Source organism: Sturnus vulgaris, chromosome 7 (assembly GCF_052056855.1).
Source record: "Sturnus vulgaris isolate bStuVul1 chromosome 7, bStuVul1.hap1, whole genome shotgun sequence".
Classification (NCBI taxonomy): Eukaryota; Metazoa; Chordata; class Aves; order Passeriformes; family Sturnidae; genus Sturnus; species Sturnus vulgaris.
Window position 1 is genome coordinate 30,935,346 of NC_142249.1, and position 12,175 is coordinate 30,947,520.

The 12,175-nt window shown below is 39.2% G+C and overlaps 1 protein-coding gene across 1 annotated transcript in view; it reads left to right on the top strand.

Moving 5' to 3' along the window:
• The window catches only part of SLC49A4 (solute carrier family 49 member 4), a 70,661-nt gene that overhangs the window by 517 nt on the left and 57,969 nt on the right, over window positions 1–12,175 (top strand). The window lies entirely within an intron of this gene.

The following is a 12,175-nucleotide window of genomic DNA, read 5'->3' on the forward strand; positions in this document are numbered from 1 at the left end:
CCTCGGCCTTAAAAGGGGTTGACTAATACTTAAACGCATCGTGACTACTGTTTTCAGTACCGTACCCAAACGAAGGCACATCAAAGTCCATTCACAAGGAAGATACTTAAGCTAAGCGGAATTAGGGCATCTGACGTCGCAGGTGAGGCGTGGGTCTGGAGTGTGCTCCAGTCCGGCATTGCCATCCTGCTGTTTGACCTGGAGATGGTCGTGATTTCTGGGTACCAGCTGTGAAACAAACACGCGTTCATGTTTGGATCAAGTAATGTCATTGCCCAGGGTGGCCATTGCATCTTGAAAGAAGTTCTTCATTTTTAAAAGCAGACTAGACATGAAGTCTGTGGTTTTCTTTGCATTGTGCTAGGGAGATACAAACACAGAAAAGTTGAGCTTCAGTGTTTCAAAGAGTTCAAGGGAGAGTTTCCTAATTTGTGTTCAGGCCGTTGCATCTTGGTAGCAAACTTAGGAAAATGGTATTTGTCTCTGGAGAGCTTCTCCAGGGTCTTATGTTTCCTCTGTAGTCACCTAGAGGACCCTTCCAGTGAGGTCAAGTACCTGTGTTTGTAGATTTCAGCTTTTGGGCCTAAATCCACTGAACGGATTTCTTTTAATTCCTGTTTAAACAGACCTCTAAACAGGAGATAGGCGCCAGTGGCTCCTTGTGGCCCTGATCCTAAGTGCTACTTATTCCATTTATTTAGGAATTAATAGCTCATTTGTGGGAAGGGACGGAAGGTGAAGGGAAAGTAAAAGCAGGCAGGGAGAAAAGTTGTATTTGAGAAGGCCTGTCTCAAAATTGGAATTACTTTTCCTAAAACTGAAGGGGCATTGGGGGAATAAAATTTACTGGGCTGAAAGTACGTTCTCAAATTGAGTCCATGGTGGTTGTACATCCTGTCCTCTCTCGTAGTAGTTTAGACTTAAGTTGGCAATATCTATCTTAACTGATACATAGTAGTGTTGTTAATTATCTTAAAATTAAAGTAAGTTATTTTGGTTTGTGAAGATGACTGCTCATGGCGTGAAGGAAATAAAGGTAAATGTGAACCTGTGCTTAGAGAGCTGAGTCTATTCTTATTTCTACATTTTCTGTGAAGTTGATCTGGAGCAATGCAAAATTACGCTGGAAAAGTTTTGAAGTATCTCATAGGAAAAGAAACTTTAGTATTTTGTTATTTTATACTGTGATTAGTAGTGTAGTTGTGGGATTTCTTGGTTTAACATATTGGTTGTTTTGATGAGAGTATGTATACAGGTGTATTACTCATTTCTTTAAGTGATTGCTTTGGAGGTTTTTTGTTTGTTGGTTTTTTGGGTTTTTAATTTTTTTTTTTTGTGGTTAGTTGGTTAGTTTTCGGGTTTTTTTTAATTCCCATGTTCATTGGAATGCAGATATGAACAGCCCCTTTGCTCTTACTTTGTTGCTTTCCTTAGTGAGAGAATGTTGTAGACCCGAATAGAGCATCTCTGCTCCTTTGACTGTGTGCGTAAGGAGTACATATGGGCACTGGAACAAGTTCTTTCCAGATCAGCAGATTTTGTGAGGGCCCTGATTGTTTTCTGATATTTGTTTCATGCTGTTTTCTGAGTCTGTGTGATTCTCACAGAGAATGTGGTGCTTCACTTTGGAAGTGATGGTGGAGTCCTGTCACTTGGTTCATCGTGGAGCAGAGAGGAGAGCTACTGAGTCAGCCATGGGGCACACTTCCACTGGAGGCATGTTGTGGGGAGTTACCTGCTCTTTGGAGTACATGTGTTCCAGGAGAATCTTGACTCTACTGCTTTGAAGCTGTAAAGTTGGTTGAATCTGATCTTGCAAGTATTTCACTTGCTTGCTGTTACACCAGGTTTGCTCTGGAGAAGCTATACCATTTACTCTTTGACTTCAATCATCTGTCACTGGAGTTGGCTAGTAAAGAAGCTGTCAGGAAAAAATGTATTTGTGAAGTGTCAACATGTAAAACCTGGCAAGTATCAGAAGTATGACACTGTAGATGAGGCATGTCAGAATCTGAGAGGAGATTGTGCTGTTAGATAGTCCTATACTTCACAGTCAGAGGTAAATCTAACTGAAAAGTAGCTGCCTGCTGTCACTTAAGTCTGATTTTGTGTTAGGATGCTTCAGAAGAAGTTCAGAAGTGTTGGTCTTTTTGGTTTTCAGTTGTTCATTCACAGCATATAGTTCACAGCATATATCTGTATCCCTCCCAGACCTGTCATGCATTTTGTGCACCTGCTCCTTGTTTAAGTACTGGTTGTAAAGGTTTGGTCACTTTTTTCTTATTTTTTTCTCTTCTTTACTAATTGGAAGTTGAAGGAATAAATATTCATGAATAGGCATGTTAATAGTTACAAGAAGCGTTTCTTTGATTCTGTGATCCCGTTCCATTATAGCTTCTCAGAGAAGTGTGGGGCCCTCTGAGAAGAGATGACAGCAGTGTTTATTTTTAGTGAAAGGTGTGCTGAATAAGCTCTGTTCTTCAGTTCTCTACAGAAGGGTTCTAGGAGGGAGGTATTACAATTTTTTTGGTTTTCTAACATCAAAAATTTTCTTGGCTTTTGTGGTCTTTTTCCTACTGGCCTGCTGAGGGTCTCTCCTGGATTCTTTTTGAAGGCCTGGTTGCAGCAACCCAAGCAAGGCAGCTGGGGAATGTAAGGAATACGTGGACTGGGAAAGCTGTGTATATGGTGTCACTTCTGGCTCCCCAGGGAATACTGCTGGCATCTGTACACCTCCCCAGAGGATGACCCAAAGGGGTCTTGGTGCCAGAAGCAGCAAGACAAAAAGTCTTGGTTGATGTAAGCCTATGGATCCTGTGTTCCTATGGATCTATAGGAATATAATGTTTTTTTACAAAGTTGAGGATGATTTTTCATCAGGAAGGTAGTGATGGTCTTCACAAGGTTTCACAAAAAATGTGTTACTTGAAGATCTGAACAGACTCAGAGAAGACATTTTTGAAGGGTTTTCTTCAACACTATTTTAAAGGGTCTGTGAGGCCCTGGAGGAAGCCTGGATTTAGCTCATCTCTGTAAGCTGTGTAAATTGAAAGCTAGTTTGTATTTTTGCTGAACTCTTGTCGTTCTCAAAAATACATTCATTTTCAGATGCATAGTGAAGTTCACATATCACAGCTGAAAGTTCTTTGGGGAATGAGCTCTGTTCCTGTTCCTCCCTCCCAACTTCCTCTGGCTGAATGGAGACTTGTGCAAGCCCTTGGGCACTCTTGGGGGTTTCTGTGCTCCTTGGCTGGGTGTTGTATAAGGACAGTGGTGGAATCTGTCATGTTTCTTAGTCCTGTTCTGGGATGAGTGCATGTTAAAATCAGGAATTATATTTGTATATGTCATTTTTGAGCATGTGCCATTTTTAGTGGGTTTGAAAACTTGTTTCTATGCATAGGATTAAAGGTGTTGTTTTGGTTGGTTTCTTAGTGAAAAGAGGTGAAAAGATAGAGGGTGCCATGGAGCTATATGTGTCTTATTTGGTGCATTTTCTTTAGCAGTAAGATTAGAGAGTCCTTGTTTAAATTCTAATTATCTTTAGAGATTTAATAAGACTGAAATTAAATGGGAAATTACTTCAGTGTGCTATTGGATGGACCCTTGTTGTTTACATGATTAAAATTAGCTACAATTTGTCACATGATGCTTGAGTGTTTATGTACATTTTGTGCCTTGAGTGTTTCATTTCCTGAGAACTGTAAATACAAGCACACAAGACTGTTAGGATGTTAATATATCTAACTTAAAATCAAAAGCTTTACATACTTCCCTGGATCTGGTTCACCAAGGGGGTTTCATTAAGCTCCTAGTTACAAGGTGAGGCCTAGAAGCAATATATGTCAGTCTTCATTATGTTCCCATATAAGCAAGAAGAGGCAATGAAGAATGAAATATTTTACTATAGTTTACATTAAACAAATTGAATAGAATGGTGATATTTTTCATTAATTTTTGGAATACAGTGAACAGTTTTATATTGAATTTGAAGATGAGACATTGTAAAAGAGGAATGTAATCTATTTCTTGGTCCTTGTTTATAAAATTATATATACTTACGTGGATTGCATAGACAATCTTAGTAACTTTATTTTGCTGAAATTAAATTTAAACAATAATGTTATTCTAGTGATTACGTTATGAAGGAGAGAGAAGACTTCAATAATCAGATTCTGGTTTTAATCAAGATTGGCTTGCCCATTGACACCATGAAAGTTTTTATTTGTAAGAGTAGTTATTCCTTTCTTGAATACCAAACTTACTGCTGTCTCCTAAATCATGCATTGTGGTTTCCTTCTCTGAGACATTTGATAGTTCTTTCTCTTCCACCTGGGAATTTTGAGATTAAATCCTTTAATACAATCTGACAAAATTGTTATGAATATTGAGTACAAGTACTAAATCAGACCTTATTAATATAAAAATGACTTAATAATTGTTCTCCATACAAAATAAACTACACATGATGCATAAACAGAATCGTGCATGGCAACTTTCATATTTGGAGTTCCTGGACTGTCACTTGGTGCTGTGTGCATACACTAGTTTTGCTTTCAGGGGACCTTTGGATACCTCTATCTTACATATAGGGTCACTGGGACAAAAGGGAAGTGACTCTAAGTGAACTTGTTTTCTCCTGAGATTTTAGTGTAGGAGGTGTTTGTGAAATGCTTTTGGGTTTGATATTGATGGATTATGTGAAGTACTTTCCATAGTGGCACTCACAAGAAAATGAGAGTTTTTGATGGAAGTATTTACAGTTCTGTCTTGTCACAGGTGCTTAACAGAAGGACAAAAGAGGTGACTTGTGAACCTTGAAAGTCTGAGAATGTTCACCTTTGGCAATGAAACGCATTTTCATCTCCTTTTTGTAGTGATTTCAGAAACAGACTTTTCTTATCTCATATTCATGACTTTAAGATGAGCGCCCAGTATTTCAAAATGACCAATTTGGTAATTCATGTGGTAAGTTCAAGCGTGAGCCTCAGCTAAAAACATCTGGGATAAGACTTGGCATAAGGCTGTAAGTCTTTAACTGTGTGACATCAAGCCAAAGGGATCTACACACTTCAGCAGTGGAAGAAGTTTGTAGGCATTCTGATTTTGGTAGGTTAGTACAGCCTACAAGAAATACCCATGGGAAAATTTACAGATTCAAAAATGTGAGTAGAATGGCAAGGGAGCAAGTAAGAAAGGAAAGTGTGATGCAGAAATTAGAGAGTAGCCTCATAATAAGCAGCTGATTCTACTTAGTACTTATGGTGTTAGGATCTAGTAATTATGCTTATTGGAGAGATGCCTCTGCCCAAATTAAAGTGCAGATGAGACCATATGTCCAGTCCATAGTATGGAATTTTTTTAAATGGGAAATGTGAGGTAGAGAGAGAGAAGTAAAAAGAGACGGAGAAAGGGGGTGACAGATTAAGTAGAAAGGTATCACCACGCACAGATGCAGACAACATCCCGTTGGTCCTCTTCCTGTCTTCTCAGTGGTGGGGGTCCTGAGGTCACTCCAGACTTTCACCATTTATACATTTTAGCAAACAAAGGAGTCAGTGCTCATTTGGCTACACAGTTCTATTCTATTGGTTAAATGATTTCCTCTCTTCCCATGCTAATTAGTTCCATGCTCAGTCTTTCACTTTTTTGGAATCGGCGGGCTGCCCATCTTGAATGGGTGGGCTATGGCCTCCACCTGCTGGACCCAGCCAGAACTGATTTTCAGCCCAGTAGCTGTATTGGCTTTCAGTGTGGATTCTTTATGTTTATTATCAGTGCTCCCCCAACTTGTTTTCCTCTTCCTAGTCAGAGATAATTGGAAAATAATACCACCTTTATCTTATCTCAAGTTCCCATCAGGTGGCATAACTTAGTGTCCAAATTTCCAGGAATTTCATGGAGTCATATTCAAGGGGGAGGGGCAGGATGGGGAGCTGGGTGGTCACGGATGAGCAATTGCTTCTTTGCCGTAGTGGACAAAGTCCTTTGGTGATCTTAAAAATTTCTCAGGCTATTATAACCTTTGTGCTTCTTAAAAATGGCAAGGGTTTTAACTCCAGTAAGAGCAGCAATGAGCTCTTTTGGATTGAATGAACATTAAATGTGAACTTGGGGCTTCAGCTAAGAAAGGAGCAGAAGGAGAATGCCTTGACTCATTAGAAGTAAAAGGTACATGTATTTGGTGAAAATGCCAGTGGTTGATGCACTTTAACCAAATACAAAATAAGTTTGAAGGAAAATACCTGCTTTTCTGCAGTCTGTCTCTCTCACCTTGTAGACAGCTATTGCATGCTTTTAATGATGTGTATTTCATTATCTTGTAAGTGATACTGATCCACACCTATCAAATCCTGTGAAAGGGATTAATTTTCCTAAGCTAACAAATCTTGGAAGAAATGAGACGAAGTGTTGCTTTTCATGAGGAGAGATGAAAGAAGCAATTAGAGAGCTGAATATAGGTAAATCCCACTAGAGCAGGTATTTGATCAGCTTAGTTTTACAAAATTTATTTTGATGAGTGCTGGTGTGCATTTTTTATAGACATACTTTTCCTCTGTTTCATCAGAAGAAAAAGGAAGACTGAACCAAACTTTGCTTTTGTTGCTAAATTTTATATACTGTGGCTACATGAATGTCCACAGAGTGTTTGTGCAAGTGCTTCCAGAAGTGAGGGCTCATTAGAGAATTGATTGGCCCACCCTCCTTGGAGTCAGGCGTGCTGCAAAAGACCACTTGATGCACAGTGATTAGCAGCACAGAGTGCTTTAATTACCTGCTGGTGAGGTGTATTAACTTGGTGCTGTTATGGTTCATCATAGCAATGCTAGCTTGATTCTTGGTAGCACTTCCCATGCCTCCTCTGGCTCTGGTTGAGTTGAAAAGCATCATTCGAGGCTGTAGATAGAAGGTCTTTCTGTTGGGTGAGATTCCACCCCAGCTCTGATGGCTGCCCTGTTTCTGTACATTCTCCTTATGCTGCTGTCCTATGCAGCTGCTGTGCCCTTTACACTCTTCACACAGGTCTTTGCAGCTGTGGAGGGGTACTAGGACAGCTGTTTAAACACCACACAGTGAAGCATATCAGGAAGCTGTAGACATGATTTAAAAGAACTTTTCCATGGTAGAAGTAAAATAATTATATTTGCATATAGCTCATGTGACAGTAGTAATTGCCATGTTATCTGGGGATAATGCTCTTAGGCTTTGGTGCACACACAAGCACAGTGAGCATGGCGTGACTGCCATAAACTAAAACACAAGGAATTCCACCTCAGCATGAGGGAGAACTTTATGTTGTGGATGGCAGAGAACTGAAACATGCTGCCCAGGGAGGTCATGGAGTCATGTCTCCTTACTGGAGATACTCAAAATCTATGTGGATGCATTTCTGTCTAACCTGATCCAAGTGACCCTCAGGTGTTGGACTAGAGGATCTCAGGAGGCCCCTTCCAACTCTAACAATTCTGTATGTAACTTGATATACCTTGATGTTGGGAAGTTGATGAATAGGGAAATAATTTACCAGTGTAAAATATGATCTCTTGCTTTTCTTATGCAGTTGCTAACACAAGCAGAGTTAAAGCACTGAAGCATCCCTGAACTGGGTCAGGACACAGGTCCAGATAGGAAGATATTTTGTCAACAGTAGCTTTTAGAAGTTGACTATAGAGTGTGTAATACCAGGGCAGCTATGCACTGTTACCTTCCGTGTTGTATGCTCACATTTACTACTCATTTACTACTCATTTTTACTACTCCTCATAACCTTCTCTTGATCCAAGTTCTTTTTAATATGACTGCTTCTTCTCTACTTCCTACCTTACCTGTGTTCTGATATGCCCATCTTGTCTTCCTATTTTCCTTTATTCTCCACTCCTCTTGATTATTGAGGAGTTGGAGAGGTTGGATGCAAGAAGCTCAAAGGTGTTAGAAAAACCTGTGGATAGATGAGCAGAGGAAGAGAAAGGGAGAGTGTGGAGCAAGGTAGTGGGTGTGAAGTATGGGAGGCACAGATTCAGAAATAAGATTTGGAGCCAGAGGGCAAGAAGTGCTGGGAATGGGAAAGGTGGCGGAACAAGTTGAGTAGAAGGTACAGGGAAGTGGATACTGCGAGGGGCAGTAGGAAATGGGACTGATGTAACCAGCAGCAAATGGGAAAGGGGCTGATACCTGCAGAGCAGTGTAAGTGTGACGTGTCTTGACAAGCTTTTAAAGCCAGGAACTGGGAATCTATTGGGACACAATTGACCTTTTTGTCTTTTCTCAACTCCAACAAGATCCCCATGTTTTGCCTCTTCACAACCAAACCTCTGAACTCTGCCTGGCTCTCTCTTGTGAACCAGAGGGTGACCTGGCCCTTCCTTCAGCCCTGCCTGCCCTGAGGTGTGGTGGGCCACAGCCCTCTGCTCCCTGCGGGCGCTGCTGACGCAGGGGAGGGCAGCTGTTCCTTCTTGTGTGGCTTTGGTGGTCACGGATGTCTGGCCTCGTGATGGAGGCACCAGTGGGATGCAGAAGAGGATGTGACCCCTCTGGCTGGTATCTCTTCCCTTCTGGAAAGCCTTGTGGAATGGGACAAAAAGTGCTAAAATACTGTTTTGTTTTGCACTGCCTTGCTGCATTTTAAAAACATTTGAATTTTGGCAGTATCCTTTCTTCTGGGAGTTTTTGATAGTGTGGCAGCTATGCTGCATAAAGGTAGCTGGTACTAACTTTTATAATGTGAATGACAACAATAATTTCTCTGTTATCAAAGTCCCCTGGGCTTTCTCATAGATTCTTAATATGGAAGTAGTTAAGTACTCAGGAAAGTTGTATTGAATTCATTTTGCCAGCTGTATCTTTATACTGTATTTATAATTCCAAGCTATTAGTTTAGAATTCTATTAAAGAGAAAAAGAGTAGATCAACTGTTGTTCTGCAAAAGCTGAATCTATTTATTTTAAATAAAACAGAGGCTTTTCTTCAAAGAATTAAAGTGATATTTATTTTTCTTATCAGAATAAATTAAGTATGAACCAAGAAAGACCATTTTCACTTGGTAATGCTGAACTAACCCCACTTTACTGATTTCTGAATTCTAGTAAAAGCATTACACAACTGCATAAACAAATTATTTTTATTCATTATTTTCAGCAGATGTTGTTTTTAGGAGTTAGTTTCATGTTAAGTTTTAGGAGTGAAAAACAAGTCTGAAGCAAACACAAAAATGAAGTTCATTACTCGTTAATAAAGTTTGGATATTTTCTGCATTGCTTTTCACCTCTGCTTTTTTTTCTTCTGATAAGAAATGTCTTGCTTGTGGAAAAGAAGCCATGTAAAACAGGGATATTTACTTGCCTTTTCAGACTGACGAAACAGTCAACACAGGTCCTGAAATAATCTTCCCTGTTGTGAAAATTTGTAGTCTGACATTGTAAAAAAAAAAAAATTTGGTTTATTTAAAATATTTGTTTAAAAACACCCAAACCCCCAAAACCATGGTCAGTGCAGAGAAAAGCCGAAGTAAATTGAAGAAATATGATGTTTTGGCAGCTGTTCCATTATTTTACAAAATGTTTTGGAGAGTATTTGAATTCTTCCACTGGCAGTGTGGTATAGCCTTAACTGAACAGACCAAAGACCTGATAAAAAATTATTTAAGAAGTTTTTTTTGTTAAAATCATATATTATATATTATATATTATATATTATATATTATATATTATATATTATATATTATATATTATATATTATATATAATAAATTCCCAGTGCCAGGGAAATTGTGGCTTGCCCTGCCTTTCTCCTAGTGGTGACATTCAGAGCTATTCCATCACTTCCTGCCATAACTTTGGTTTTTTAATGTTTCTCATGTGCATGTGCTATTGTAGCTCTGTAGCTGTGCTGTAGCTGTAATTGTGCTGCAGGAGCTTGTGATCAATGCTCTAGCTTCCTCAAAAGCTGTAAATTAAGCTTTCTCATGCAGATTTTTAGTAGAGAGGATTTTTTAGATTTTTCCTGTTTTTAGAGCTGGAGATCTCTGACTCAGCCGGAGGGAGTGACATGTTTTGAAAGTGAGAGGTCTTCTGCTTTTTGCAAAGAATGCTGCTTTTTGTAAAGAATGTTTTTCTAGAATACAGGGCATCCAGTATAACCACAGTTAGAAACTTTTTGTTTTATTTTATTTGTTGGTGAGAGCCATCCCTTTTGAATAATTGAGAAAGGTGGTGGTGTTATAATTTTAATTAATCACATGAACCTAAAGAATTGATCAGGACCCTTAAAAAATACGATGGGTTTAGGACTCATTATAGTTCTGCAAAAGATGTCTTTTAGAATGAACTATGTACCTTAAATAGTGCCTGATGCATTTTAATGTTAAAGTAACACTGAAACTGTTCACGCAGAGAAAATTTGAAAGCTCACTCCAGTGACCTTTCATATAAGTCACAAGACCTGCATGGATATTACATCAGTGAAGCTCTTCCAGCTCTTTATTTCCCCCTCTCGCAGCAGGGATAATAAAAAGGAGAAGCCTTGCATTTAGTGTCCTGCTTAGCGGATGCACTAGGCAGTATTTAATGTAGCTGCCAATCCTTGCTGCACGGTTGCTTCTTAATACTCTGTTGATGCAAAGCAAAATGCCTCTGTGCTTCTTAAAAAGCGGAATTTCATGCACCATTGAGTGGTGTGAGCAAGTGCGATCAAGGTAACAACAGAACATCTTCCCTTGTAGATGTGTGTAAGAGAAATTGTTTTTGCTCTCTGTTGCCACAGGTAAGGCTCTGTAGTTAGCGATGTAGTTGAGCCTGCTGTGCAATTGGGAGTTCTTGAAAGGAGCGGAAAGAGAAAAGGAAATGCTTCCTCCCCTTGTGTGGTGCTGTAAGCACTTAAGTTGTTGGTGTTCATTCAGGAGAGCTGGAACGAAAGCTTCCTGTCGTGTACTTTGTCAACTTGTTAGTGACACTCTTTCTTTAGTTTCAGAATTAGTGAGGAGGTTTAGTCCACAACTGCATTATTGGCCATTTTTGTCAATTGCTCTGCATCTCTCTCTATATACACACTGGCACGTGCCATTATGTAGATTTAATTTTATCAAACGGCAAAGATGGATTCAATGATTCATCTGAATTTTCATGTTTTGTTAGATACTGGTGTTGAGAGTAGAAAACCTGTGGTGAGAGAAGAAAAAACAATTCATACAAGTGTTTGTTAATGTCACTGATTTAGGAAGTATTAAATAGCTCTTTTTTGTTGCATCCCAGCTCTGCACTGGTGATGGGATATACCTCAGGTGAAGAGAAAACCTGATTTAATAGACTTTCTAATACTAATGGTGAGACTGGCTCATGTTTCCCTGTGTTCATAGCCTTAATAAACAAGGCAGAGTGCAGGGGAAAGAGAGAAAAGGGAAGCAGAAGAGAAGTGGCCTGTCCAATTTCATAAGGCATGTTGAGAGATACAGGTCCTGCTGCCCCAGGCCAGTGCTCTCAGAGATGCTCTGCTAGCATTAAGAGAGCTTCATTGCACTTGGATTAGTTGCAGATAAAATGGATGCTTTCTGCAGTAAAATGTATAATAACAATAATTGGCTAAAATAATTGGTCTCCTTTGAAACCAAGAAACATGTTATTAAAGAATAGGAGATATTCTAATAAAGGGTCTAAAACTGATTCTAAAATAATCGTTTTGATCTTCAGGCAAATACCGTTCAGCTCAGCACTTTGTTTATCTGTTCAGGCAAAATGTCAGTCTCTGGATTGCTGAATAGAATTTATAACACTTGTATAAACTTGCAATGCAGATTTCTAATTTACATATTTTGCCATTTTTCCCATTGTTGATGTTGGACTGTTAAAATGCTTCAAAATTCTTCACTGCCATGTGGAAGGAAGCTTTGCTACTTGTAAGCTACCTTTTGGTATATCCAAAAGCTTAGATTAAGCCTGTTCAGTTCTAAAAACAGGACTATTCTATTTACAGTACCAGACTTATAAATCGCTGCCCAAACTCTGAAATACTTGCTTTGTATTTGCAGGTGTAGCATGTCACCAGCTGTGGTTAAATCCGTGGTAGTGGAGCCAACTCTGTAAAGAATTTGGATCATTAAATCTGTAATAACTAAATGTAGAGGAGTAGAGAGCAGGAGAATTAAGTGATACTTTCCTTGACATATTTTTAGAGATTGATTATGT